Source organism: Phalacrocorax aristotelis, chromosome 8 (genome assembly GCF_949628215.1).
Source record: "Phalacrocorax aristotelis chromosome 8, bGulAri2.1, whole genome shotgun sequence".
NCBI classification, from domain to species: Eukaryota; Metazoa; Chordata; class Aves; order Suliformes; family Phalacrocoracidae; genus Phalacrocorax; species Phalacrocorax aristotelis.
Genome location: NC_134283.1, coordinates 13,834,216 through 13,848,602, shown reverse-complemented (window position 1 = coordinate 13,848,602; position 14,387 = coordinate 13,834,216). Strand labels below are relative to the sequence as shown.

Here is a 14,387-nt window from a genome sequence, read left to right as displayed (position 1 = left end):
TTTTTCAAAAAATATTTTGAACAATGCTTACTGATGTAAAGCATTCTCAGCCAGAAGTTTTGCAAAACATTATCGGAATAAAGATAAATGTGTGGAGAATCACTGTGTTTGGTTTCATTTATTGTAATAGCTGTGGTTAAAATGCAGATCATACTGCTGTTTTGGATCACAGTCTTAATTCCAAAAATTGCAATCATCATAGGTGGATTATATCTGCATCTTTTCAAATAGATGACAGAATATATTTCTGTCCTGTTTTTCCCTAAAGAAAAATTGAAAGATAAGAGGCAGGAGCTTCAAGTAACATCGCAACATGTAGTTGTCAAACTATGAATGGAAATTGCCATCATAGGGACTGTGAGTTTACTCTCATACTTCAAAAAACCTGTGGTGAAAGTGTATCCAAGAAGAAAGGAATTTATTAAAAAAAATCAGATAGTATCTTAGTAGATGAGCAGTGGTTCAACATAACTAATACAAATATTAATTGAAAAGAACCCTGGAATACAGAGAAGGAAGTATTTTGGTTGGTGAACAGGATTCACCAGAGCAGTACTGCAGGTGATGGGCTATCCAGCAATTTTTTTCTGGAATGCAGTTCGACTGGTCTGTAACACTCATCACTGTCATGTCTGGTATATGATCTGCCTTTCCTAAGTTGCATCTTCCCATCATTGTTTATTTAAAATATACAATGCTACTTTCCTGCGGTTTTTTATCATAAAACTTAGTGTGATAGCAGTATAGAGTTACTGGCCATTAAGCAGTGACAGGTTTTGGTTGTCCACCCTTTATTAAAATGTTTCAGCATGTATCAGCAAGCTGCACTGCCCACTAGTCGACAGGATCCCTTTCTTGAAACAAATACGTATGACCCTCGTGACTGGTCATGTATCTGTAGTGAGGTATCACAGAATCTGTAGTGAGAAAAGAACCAGTACTAGTAAAACTGTTGAAATTATTTCAGTTTCATTTGACCATTTTATACTGCCATTCACCTTTTCTCAACCCCATACATTACTTTGTAAGGTTGGCCAGTCCTACTGTAGACAGCTTTCAGATGTAATGGGTTGCAAATCTGTTTGTTATGTAAGATATTCTGCGTGGGCTTGTCAGCCTATTGGAGTGGCTCCCTCTAGTACCATCCTGAGAAGGCATGGAAACGTGTGTCTCCACAAATGCAGGAGTCTGCATTCTCAGAGTTTAAATTGGTCTGTTCACTGAGATGGTACTTATTACATAGTGTCTCAGTATAAGCTAGTAATTGGCCAGAATTAGTCTCTTAAGACTCTCTGACTTGCATGGTGGGAGTTTGGGTCCAAACAATCTCTGTAGATATCCTGATGCATTTGTTCACATTTTGTCAGATCCAGAGATTTATTTTGTACATATAATTCGTAGGTTGATTTGTCAGAACAGAGCAAGGTGTTGAAAGTTTCCTATCTGTATAAGGCGTTTATCTGGTCTCCTATATACTGCAGGTAATTTTGCTACAGTTCAGAATAGGGAAACATTTGTGAAAAAAGCTGGTCTTCCTCCATATGCCGTGGAATTATTCAAGATGTACTCATGAAACTTCTGTCTCCTCCAAATGTGGCTCATGTCTGTCAACCTGTGACTCTAAGAAGATGCACTTTAAATTAGCATGTCCACTTTGAAAGTTATATTATTGCTGAGTAATTTTCTTTAAAGTCAGTGTTACTTTGCAAAGATTAGGTTTCCCCTGTTCTCCTTTCCTGTATAGATCTTCTTTCCTGCATATCTTACCTTTCTGAGATAATATTTCCTTCTATCAGCATTTAATGTCACATGAACATCATCAAGCTGGTAATTGCATGTTGGTGGATGTTGCACGATGGTTACAGAGTGGTCACTGGTTCAGAAGATGCTGATCAGAAAGGATGCAAAACATTGTAAAGCCATTCACAGTGATGGGAATCAAACAGTCAGCAGAGTGGAGTCTAAAAGGTTGTGCTTTGTTAGGAAGGCATTAAGTACCTGCTGCTGCTCTGGGATATGTGGGGGAATGGGTAGCTCTCCAGAAATCTGAAACTAGGAGGTTTTGCCACAGCATAACTTTTTCCTTGCTGTCTGCTGGAAACGTTGTGGTGCAGAAGGCTAAGTGTAAGAATTTATTTGCTTTTTTCCCTTTCTATGCTCAGCTGCTTACTGCTAAGAATTTTGTTTACAGAAACTGAGCCTGTGAATTCATACTTAAGACAGTGTTATATGCTTTTGACTGTCCTCACAAGGATCAGTCAGTACCAAATGCATTCAACTGCTTCCAAGTATTTCTATGCATTTACAATGGTGTGCTACACATTCAGTCCTGGATGGATTTCACTGCATCATTATCTGCAGATTTTTGCAGCCAGATGTGTTTCCTGTACCTTACCATACGCTTATTAATATATGGGACCATTGTTTAGATGATGGTCTGAATATTTCCAGAATGTCTTACAGTATTTCTGTTTTCCAAGGTGGTTGGTAATTAAGTCTGGCCCTCACAGGCATGGCAGAGGAGCTCATGAGAACATGTTGGCTGACTTTCTGATTACGTTCATGAGGTAGAGGAGCAGTGGCTGCTGTGCTGGTAACAGAAAGAGAGACAGAGTAATTCCAGGGCAAGGCAGCTTTCAAAATCAAGCGAGCATCATGTGACTGTATGTGTATAATGTAAAAGAAAAAGAAAAAAGCTAGAACTTCAGCACAGCCTGTCTCTCCAGTATATGAGAAGTGAAGCAAATGAATACAGCCTTGAATACACTTTTTAATTTTTCAACACTGTATTTTGCCAACTTTAGTTCACTCTGTTGACTGTTCATGGTTGAATTATTTATTAAACAAAAGGTGCTTCCATACATGCAGACTACCTGGGTTTTGAATTTCTTTTACTCCTGGAGTTTGAAGAAAATGCATTGTTAATAAGTTAAGAGATGAAACAACCCTCCTTCTAAAATAAGTCTTCCTCTGTCTCTGAGGCAGACAGTAAGCTAACTTGTGTCTGTCCAGTCACAGAAGAATGCCCAATCTTCATTCAAATGCTTAATTTTGACCTTAGTGTGAAGTTGTTTCCTCAGTTTGGTAAGCCCCATAGAGACAAAATGTTATTAATTCTGGTAGAGAAATGTGCTTGCAAATAATTTAGTCTGGATTATCTCCTAATTTTATAGATGTTCCTGATGGGTTAAGATATGTATTTGCTGGTAGATTAATGTGGGGGAACTGTAAACAAGTGGATGAAGGCTTGCAAAAACTTTGTACTGTGTTACTATCAGCCTCTACATCCCTTGAGGTTACCAGTTCATCTCAGCGGGGTGATAAGTACTTTGTGCAAGTACCTTTGCTTTGCTCAGTTCCCATTACTGCCTTTGTGTTGGTGTTCCAGATTTGTACACAGCCAGTGTTTCTTGTATTTTTTGAGGAACGTGGCTTCCAAGTGCCTGATCTTTTCTTGTCCCCTTCCCCAGAAGAAAACAACTGCAAGCTTCTTATTAGACCATCTGGACTTCAAATCCCTTTGGCCAGTGGGCCTGTCAGGCTGGGAAACTCAGAAACTTCCATTGTTTGGGAGCCGTGGTCTCCATAGCTTGCTTAAAAATTAGTGGGCTGTTTTACCTGGTATTGAAAGAGTAATTAACTCACTGGATCTGAGGGAACATCTGTCCGATATTTCTTGTCACTGATGTGGGACTTGATAACTATCTGGGACTGTAGTGATATAAGAAGTGTGATGCCCTGCAAAAGGCTGGTCATGGCAGCAAAGAGCCTTTAGAGGAAGGCTGATGAGACCTGCCAGGACTCTGAAGAGCTCCAAGTCACACCGATGTGTGGGAGGGTGGTTGCGAGCCTGTAGCTTTCCTGTGGAAGGAAAGCAGTGAGCAGTAGCAAGTGGCTGGGTGCACCCTGGCTTTGATAGCTACAGATGGAGACCTAAAAGATTGCAGGGCCACAGTCCAACACCAGCACATGTAAAATAAGGCTCAGGATTTAGATAACTCTGTTCCAGCATACTGACGTGCATGGCCACAGTCCAACTCCAACACATGCAAAATTAGTTTCAGGATCATTCCAGCATACTGAAGCCTATGCCTAAACCAGTTATTGCCACAAGCTCAGTTAAATCAGAGGAGAGCATTCAAAATAGTATTTTCTTCTGTTGTTTTACCAGGACAGTTCAGATGAAAAATTTTATATTTTCGTAGTAGAAAAGAGGAACTGGATTAATGATATATCAGCTCCATAGGCAGTATTTCATATTTTTATAGCCTACAAATAGCACATTACAGTGTCAGTGTACTTTAAGGCTATTTTACAAAACATGGATACAGGTTGACCTAGTAATGTACTTTTTGAGATACATCATTAGTATAAAAAAAATTAACAAGCCCATTCATATTATATCATGTTTAAAGACATCGTGGTCTCAGTATGCCCAGTATACGTTGTTAAACCAATGAGGAAAAAAAAAAATACTGAATACTTAAAGGATCCCTTCTCAAGATTAGGAATAATGAATTTAATCAATATTTTTCCATTATAACAAAACTCATGTAATTAACATATTTTATTTGTAGAAAAGGGGTGCTAGTAAAATAGATTTCAGCAGTTCAGAGTTCCTCATAAGTATTTCTTCAAGTACAGCTTATTCTTTGTGAAATGGGGAAAGAAGTTGGAAATTATACTGAAGTGGCATGTACCAAAGAAGTTAAATGGGAGAAAAATTATTTACAGAGGTATTTTTATTAGCTCAAAGCAGTCATTTAGTTTGAAGGCAGCACTGCAAAGTAAAAAGTAAGAAAATACAGATATTGGAAAAGTCTATACTATTGTAGTTTGTCCAAATGTTGTAACACACCCCATGACATTATTCACTTTTTGGAGATGCTGTCAGGACCTCTGTAATCAGAAATCTGTAAATGGAATGACAATCTTTAATTCTTTCTCATTTTGTTGAGGGGGAAGTTTGTAATTTAGCTACCTGTACAGTTGTTTTTATGTGACTGACTTTACGGTTGGTTTCTTTCTTACTGGTGTCTACAGAAAGATGTTTCTGTCACATTCCAAATAATTTACGTTTTTCTTTCTTAGAATGAATTTCTATAAAATCTGATGACCTGCTACCAGCACGTCTATACTGATTTTGCCACCCTGTGATAAGATTATAATAATGAAAAGGGGTTTTCTTAATCAGTAGTACACAAAAACTTCTCTAATGATACCTGGTGCCCTGAGAGCTACTCATAATGTAGGCAAGTCTGTGGTTCTGACTTGAAAAAATGATTTGTTTGTTTTCTGGATTTGTTTAAGCCCAGCAACTCAGGGTGAAACTTGGCTAGTGTAGTTATTAAATGTTTCCATACAAGTACTCAAAAGATTTTAAAAGATATTAATGGATTTCAAAAACTATGTGGAGTTGGTTGTTAATTTGTGCCTTTTAAAATCTTACAGACTCTGCATTGTTAGGCATGTGGGAAGAACCTGGAGAAAATAGGTTCAATACCACTCTCTTCCACCCAGATTCACCGTCTTTCCTGCAGTTTATTGACAGTCTTGGATATTCTTCATAGTGTAGCCTGTACACTGTACCAAATGATTCTGTTTGTCCCACATGTAGTTTAGGAACAAGACAGAAGTCATAATGAAGTGCACCTTACGTGTTTGGTCCATAGGTATGTAGAGATGCTAACATGTGGAAGAAACAAGGTAAGTATGGAAGCAAAAAGGTGGCAATATATTCATTCACAGAAGTCCAGTTAATGGTTATATTAGTTGATTAGCTAGCAACTTCATTTTCTCCCTCATGAAATTGCCTCCACAGATCCTTACTTCTGGAGCTTAATCAGCAGTAGCAATCCATCCCAGGAGTGGGAGATCAGAAGTACTTAATTAAAGAGGGACTGTAAGGCAACTCTCCCAAATTGGATATCTGAGCTAGCCTTGGCATCAGGAGAGCAATGCTAGGTAAAAGTGTTTATCAAGCTCCATGTAGCCACTCTGCAAATCTCAGAGATGGGAATATGATGCAGACAGCCTGTAGAAGCTGCTATAACCTGAGTAGTATGGGCTTTAAGGCCATCTGGTACCTGAACACCTGCCTACAAATAACACATACAAATCCAAAAGATGGTCCAGTTGGATAGCTTCTCTGCTTAGATTCCCCACTGGAATTTTCTCCAAAAGCAGTAAACAATCTGTATGAAGTATGGAAAGACCTTGTCCTCTCTGGTCAGTAATCAAGTGCCCACTTCAAATTTAGGTAATAGGATCAAAGCTAACACAAGTGAGTCAAGGGTTTGTGTAAGAAAACTGGTGAGACAAGCTTACATGAGAATCGCAGACTGTTGTTGGCATGAACATTTGGTAAAAATCCAGAATATTCTAGGCTCTTTTTTTAAGAAAAGGAGGAGAAAACCATGGAAAGTATGTCGTATGGAAGGTTTGGGAGCTAACATTGCTATCAGAAGTATAAACGAGCACCAGAGTAAATTTTGAGGATAGATGACAAAGAATATTGGCAAAATACCAAGGAAAGATCAATGAATACATGTTTAAGCCCAGCACTGCTGATCCAAGGAGCAAGTATCTGCTTTGTTTGAGAAGATATGTGTTATGGACAGAGAAATACAATAAGGTGTTCTGGCAGCTCAGATGTGCACTTCTGAACAAAGCAAGAACAAGCAGAAGCTCATCACTGAGAATAACTAGCATTACCTTCAAGACAGCTAACAGACCTATCTTTCTGCTAAATGATGAAATATATCCTCTTCTAAAGCATCCACTTTTCTTGTGGAAAGATTATACACGTCTAGTGGAATTTCATGAACCTCATCTGGCAAACTCAGTGATTTGGTATCTGAAGTGCATTGATCTATACGGTCAAATTGAGGAAGTGGGATTTCAAAGCCATGACTTTGGAGTGGCAGAACTGAAAAGTCAGTGAAGGAGTTGGATGGTGGAAGATCTTAGGAAAAAAGATAGCAGGATTTTGAATCAAACTAGCAAAAACAGTGTTAGAGGGAACGATGTAGTGATCCGTGGTCATTTGCCGCAAGCTCAGCTCTCATTAGGTAGCTGGAGGTTCCAGGATCTAGTGGCAATACCATAAAAATGAAGACTATTTAACCAAAGACAAGCATGCTGATGGCCGTCCCCTGTGTATTTCTGATGTTTGTTGGCTTCAATGAAGGACTGTGCACAGGTCTGACTGCATAAATTGCAACTTACACCTTTTAATTAGGCCATTTGTGCAAATGTGTGTGATTTTAGAATGGACTTAGTCATGAGCACTGGAAGAGGATGAAGAAGTTTGATGTACCTGCATGTGCATGTATTAAAATTCTCCAGCACTCTTTTCAGTTTAATTTTGATTCAATTTTATCAAAACTAATATTTCAATAATATGCTACAGTCCTGATTGAAATCTAAGTGTTGAAGTGTCATTGAATTTAATAGTGCTGGAGAGGTATATATTAGCAAGATTAAAGTTTTAAGCTTACTTTCTTCTTCCGCTGAGCTAAGAATATATGTGATAGTTTGCAGGATAATGATATTTAACTGTAATCTTCTTGGGGCATAGACTGCATCCCCTTGATTTTGTACAACGGAACTCAATATCATTAATTAATAAAGCATTAAGTACAGAAAATGGACTATTTTGTGTTTTATTAAGAATTTGCATTTCATATAGTATTTCATTTTAAATAAGTGTAAAATCATATCCTCAAATAGTAAGATGTAATTGCTGATTATGTATTTCTTTGTTCCAGACACTTTTATAAAAGTGTATGTATTATGTATGATGTGACCTTCAAATGTCATGAATGCATTGTGCAATAAACTGTCAATATTTGTGGCTATAAGGTAGTAGATGACTTTTACAATAATTGGAACAGCTTTATTAAAGCTTGGATCACTCAGCTGGTTGAAGAGAAAGACACAGGCCAGTGTTCATCTGGGAGTTTCCTTCTGCCAACTGTTAAATGAAAGATATTGTAAGGTGCTTAAGATGTCTTCTTTCTTTAAAGAAAAAATACAGTTAAAAAGGTCTCATGCAAAAAATGGTCTCTCAAAAAAATTTTTTTTTTCAATATGCTTAATTTTCAGTCCAAACTGAGCACAGTAAATTAATGGCAAATAACCAACTCTGCTTTTTAAGTATTACTTGTGATTTTTTGTGTCTTTTGGACACACGATTCTTCAAATAAGGCAGCTAAAATGATGTACTCAGAAACTGTGTTTGAACTTTGATTATCTTAAAAGGTTTTAAGGTTTTAGAACAATTTGAAAAGTAAGACTGCTAAGAACTCCAAAACAAAAACTCTGTAGGGAATTTGATTAAAATGAAAAAAAGAAAAAGAGGATAAGAAACACTTTGTGATAAACAAAAACTTAATTTTGGTTAAGTGTCTATTGATGTCTCTTTGTGCAGTATAACAGCTCTTGCATTTTTCTCAGAATGTGTACCACAGAGAAAAGCATTAAGATATAACCAACATTTGCATACATGCAGTATTGTCGTGCAAAGTGTTTTGCACCCATGGGGTATGAAAACCACCAGTCTTCAAGTGTGTCATGTGCTCCAGGTATGGCCTTAAAGTATGTGTGTCGCAGCCAAGTCACCTGCCTACCAGTTACTAAGAAATTGCTTAGAATATTTTGGCTCCCTTGCTCTTGTGCTTGAAATAACACCTAGGTAGCTCCCCTATAGCCCGAGGTATTGGCTGTGACTGCCATCTGCCCACTTATAAATGTTGCAAGTCTTACCTCATATAAATGGTTATGAGCATTTTACTTCAGTTTAATTTAGAATGTATTTTAAATTTAAATCTGCTAATGCACTAATTGGTAGCAGAGGCAGGGCAGTTTGTGCCTTTTGTTTGCCTGTGTGGTTAGAGACCTGAGTGGGAAGTCTGATGTCAGAAGCAGTATCTTTTTATTTACCAGTGGAACCTTTGGTATAATCTTTATTTCTAATAATACAAACAATGTGAATGCTGCTTTCTCACTAGTAGGCCTCCTTTCCAATTCTCTTCTAAAATAGCTCTCTGTTTAAACAAATTCTCTGCCAATCCATATTAATGCCTAACAGTTTAAGATTCCCATATATGGTCATTATAAAACCCTAAATCCTTGATGAAACAATAGAGACAGTGAGTTGTTCCTGACCTAAGGCATTAGTAACTCTTTCCGGAGGCCTAAAATATAACTGTAATATTTAATAATATTAGACTCTTTCATTTTAAGCCATGAACTTCACTAGCAAAAAAAGTGTGGTGACATCTGCTAATAGGATTCTAATTTCAAATTATGAGCACTGGGCCAGATTCTGTTCTCATTTACATTGAAGCATACTAATTGAAGCTACTTCAGGTAGCCAGAAAAGTATGGTTAGCTATATCCCTAATTATATTCCTATTTTCCACTATTTTCAGTATTATTAAAGCTTCCTCTAAGGAATAGGCAAGAAAGGTAAACCATGTTTTCCAGAAACTTGGCATATCCAACACTGCTTCCCAGGGAACTAGATGGCCGAATCCAGGCATACTTGCATAAAGGTGGCAGCAGTGACAGGATTAACACACTGAATATCTTCTAACTCCCTTCCTGACATTAGGTTCAGGATATAATTTTTCGTGCCACAAGATGGGCTAATCTGGATGGTTTATAGATCATAAAAAAATACCCATGGTCACTACCACTTCTTGTTGCACCTTGTTTCATTAACTTCTACAGGCTGTTCTAAAGAACTACAAATATTTTGAATTTCAGAAGTATATGAAAGCCTGGGATTATGTGGGGCTTTACAGGCTTCTGGCCACGTTTTCAAAGGGTTCTTCAATATTGTCTGAAAAATGTGCAAGAGCAAACACATGCTTGTGAGATTACCTATGTTGTGAGTTCACAGAATCACAGAATCCCAGGTTGGAAGGAACCTCAGGGATTGCCTAGTCCAACCTTTCTAGGAAGAGCACAGTCTAGACACGTTGGCCCAGCACCCTGTCCAGCTGAGTCTTAGAAGTGTCCAACGTGGCTGAGACAACCACTTCCCTGGGGAGATTATTCCAGTGGTTGACTGTCCTCACTGTGAAAAATTTCCCTCTCATGTCCAATCGGAATCTCCCCAAGAGCAAATTCCCCCTTGTCCTCTCCATGTGACCCCTTGTAAAAAGGGAGTCTCCATCTTCTTTGTAGCTACCCCTTAAGTACTGGTACATGGTGATGAGATCCCCTCGGATCCTCCTTTTCTCTAGGCCGAACAAACCCAGTTCTCTCAGCCTATCCTCATATGGCAGTTTCCCAGTCCTTTGATCATCTTGGTGGCCCTTCTCTGGACCCCTTCCAGCCTGTCCACATCTTTTCTGTATAGAGGGGACCAGAACTGCACACAGTACTCCAGGTGTGGCCTGAAAAGCACTGAGTCAAGCGGGATGATGACTTCTTTCTCTCTGCTGGTGATGCCCTTTTTGATGCAACCCAGCATCCTGTTGGCCTTCCTGGCCGCAGCAGCACACTGTTTGCTCATGTTGAGCTTCCTGTCCACCAGGACCCCCAGGTCCCTTTCCACAGAGCTGCTCTCCAGCCAGGTGGATCCCAGTCTGTACTGCACTCCCAGATTACGTTTTCCCAGGTGCAATACCTTTTCCATGTGATTGCCTGTTTTTGGCTAATTTGGCAATCCTTGTGTTGACAAATTCCAGCTCACTTCATTGATAATTTAGTCTGCATGAGGACTGCAATTTAGCTTCTTTGAACATTAAAGTACCTCTTTGTGAATCCCTGGTCATTCACATACGTGTAGCAAATAAATACTCTGATAAAATTTATGGGACATGTATGTAGACATGTACATAGATGCTCCTTTGGAAATTTGGCTGCTAACATGACTGAAATCAGTGCTGCTATCTAACCAACTGAAAACAGGTTTCTTTTTACAAAAGTAATCAATCCTTTTCCAGTCAGGTTAATGGACTCATCCCAGACAGGTAGACCAGTCGTACAGAACATATATGGAAAATTCAAATATTTTTTTTTGTTTTGCTCTTTATATGACTGGCTAGATAGCTTCTACTTTGAGTACACAGATTTACTATCTACCTAAGTTTGTCTTCTCATTTCTAGAAATATCCACTGAAGTTGGCACTGTACTTCTCTAGCATCTCAGTGCACTGAGGGCACTGCCAGCTGTGACAGTGGCTCATTTTTGGGTAGATCATTTCTGCTACCTAGTAAGATACCTGCTGTAAAAAAAAGAATTCACTGGTGTGTTTCTCCCTTTCATTTAACCTGCTACTGTAAAAGTGCTCCTTGCTCAAAACTGTTTATTGGGATTGTCTGGCTCTGTGGAAATTTCCTTTGTGGGTACCATGGGTACGTGGGAGCATCCTGCAGCCCTCCATGGGTCATCTCCACGCTAGGCAAGGAGTGGTGGCTTTTTGTCCCGCCTCTCCTGAGAAGTGGGCATCTGTCTGAAGAAGGGCTAGTCCTTCAAATAGAGTTCTTATGGATTGCTTAATTTTAATTTCAGTCTGTGTGGCAAATAGATTTACTCACATTTTGGCCAAATTGGCTCTTTGGTTATATGGCTAATTGCCACCTTCTGATATGGATGTTAAAGTGAACTTTCTTTCCTTGTAGTTGTCCCATGAGTACATACCCACAGTCAGTTATTAAGTATAGTTGAGGCATGGTACACAAGAGGTGTCCCTGTCATACCACCCCAGAAGCTGCTTCATGGCTGAATTCCTCTGTGTCCTGTGCCACGTAGCGGTATCTGCCTGCCCAGCAGGTACAGCATACATAGCAGCTGGAGGCGTCACAGCTGTTTCCCTCTTCTTATACTGACACAAAGACCAGTTTCATATATAGAACTGAATGTTGCTTTTTGCACTTCTGTCCATAAATTTTGCTGTGACCATATGCTTTCAAAGGGAAAGGAAAGTTCAGTGAAAGTAAGTTCAGAGACAAGGCTTGGGAGCCTTACATCTAGCATGTACATGTATACAACATTTTATACTCTGTTCTGTTATTTCCTGCACTTGAATCAGGAAAGGTAGGGATGGGCAGGAAGACACTTCAGGACATAGGTCTGCCTATAATGGAAGTAGACAGTAAAAAAAAGCAGTCTAATCTCATGTACGAGTGTACATTGTGTAGACCACATAACTCAGTGAACCACAATGGCTGTAAGATAAGTAACTGTTCTCTTTCCTTCCTGATCTTTTATCCTCAGAATTGAGCAGCCCAAAAAACATACCTCAAATCCCGAGTAAATCAATTAAATTAAATTAATTTTCTGGGTCTAATCCTAGTTCTGCAGGTCTGTAAAATGTTACTACAGTTTTGCACTATTTACCAGTACTGAGAGTTTCTACTTAGGAAAGGGGTCTTAATAGCAGGAGAAAGAGGACGTCAGAGATATAGAATACATGATTATTGGTACAGCTGAAGATTTTTCATTCCCCACATAAACTTTTGTTGACATAGTCTCTGTTCACCAGTTCGCTGCTTAACTTTTTCGTTGCTGATCTCTTCTTTTTCTATGTCACTTTTTTTCCCTCTTCACTTTGCATAGATTGCTTTAAGAGACTCAGTGAGACAATGTATTTAAAGTTAAGCATATTTTAGACTTAAGTGCCCTGAGAAATAGGTACAATTTGCCAAAATTGGGCCCTAGTAAGAAGTTGGGGTAGCATTTGATGGGGGGAGTTGGAAGCCTTGAACATATCTTTTCATTGTTTCAAATAAAAGAACTTAGATGTAAAGCTGCTTGTTCAGGTAGCGATGGCCTCCAGCACTTCGGTGGGCTTTGTAGACAGAGGAATTCAAAGGAAAACCCCTCAGCCCCGCTTTAAAGTCTTAGGAATGCTTTCGCTGTGGGAAGAAAAATTCTTCAAGGTAAGGCCCCTGTTGGAGCAAAGCCTTTGGAGCTATCTACTGTATGTCTACTTAAATCTAAAAGAAAACTCTTCAGACCACCCACATCTTTCTTTGCTTCATTGTTTTCAGTTTGCTTTTTCAGAGGGATTAGTGCTAGAGTAAACTCCATCGTCTCGCTGCCTTGAAAAAATTCAATTTTGTGTAAAGTGAAAATTAGACTCTTAAATCTGCAAAGTGAGCTGTTTATCTTACAAATTTATTCTTTTTTTATTGGGCCACACATACTCTAGATAGAAAGATAAAAGGCAAATAGATAACAGGCCATCATTTAGAGTGACGTATAGCGAAACATAACTAGTAGACTTATTCGGTAAATTCCTCCTGAGTAGCTTGTTAGCTTTATCTATATATTTATCTATAATGCTTATATAGTATTTATTGAAAACCAAAATAAAATCCTGCAGTTTATCATCATGCATCTGTCTTCTGCAGTTCAGAAAAAACTTCGTGCACTCAGGAATTAATTTTTTTCCTGAAGCAGCTTAAGACATGATTATATACAACTTTTGAGGAGAAAAAAAGAGGAAATTCTAAACTTTTTAGGGAGACTGGAATTATAGGCTAGCACCTATCTATGTTTTCCAGAACTCCTAAAGACAAAATAAACTCCTACAGTATGTTGCTTTACATATTTGTGAATAACTCAAAATGACAGTTACTAGCTTTCTAACTTAAATATTGTGCTGTAACTCTGCAGTCTACGAACAATCAGATTTTGCCTTTTGAAAACTGGCAGTAGCTTGTTTACATACATGACTAAGATAAGCATTTATATATATTTTTTTTGATTGCTCTATCATCCCCTTCTTTCAGCTTTAAGCAAAATAATTTAGAGGGACCATTTTATAATAAATAATGAAATGCCTGTTAGTGTTACCTTTTCCAGAGATGTGGTATTTTGGGTCTCTGCTACTGTGTGAATAGTTTTTGTTAGAGCCAAATGTTTAAGTCTTTCTTATGTCCCATCACTTCCATTTAAAAGGCAACGCTGTGTAAACTGCACTATGTTTCCTGACAGCTTTAGTTACATGTCAAATGGGTAAAGACAGAACATTTTTAGTCAGTAGTTTGTGGTTGAAATAATCAAGACTATGCATGCAGATTTTAAGTATACGCTCCTCACCTCAACATAACCCAGATAGCTCAGCTTTTGCATACAGGTGTGATGATGTGTTCATGTGTATTGCCCCTCTGTGGCATGCCAGTAGCGTAAACTGGTTCAGAATTTCAACGTTTGCCGTGGTACCTTTTTGGTGAAATCGTGAATTTATATATTTATGTAATACTACATGACCCTGTAAGTACAAAATGATAGATAAGTCTTGTGTGGTTTGAATAATGACTTTTTTTAAATGCCCTACATTTTTTGCAATTTTTCTGTCAGTCTTTTGTAAGTTATTTTGTTCGTAGCTTGCTTGGATAATAGCAGCTTATTCAAGGTGGCTGAG

The 14,387-nt window shown here is 38.4% G+C and overlaps 1 protein-coding gene across 1 annotated transcript in view; it reads left to right on the top strand.

The window, feature by feature from the left end:
* ZNF536 (zinc finger protein 536) overlaps positions 1–14,387 on the top strand; it is a 299,046-nt gene that overhangs the window by 145,440 nt on the left and 139,219 nt on the right. The gene's annotated exons all lie outside the window — the stretch shown is intronic.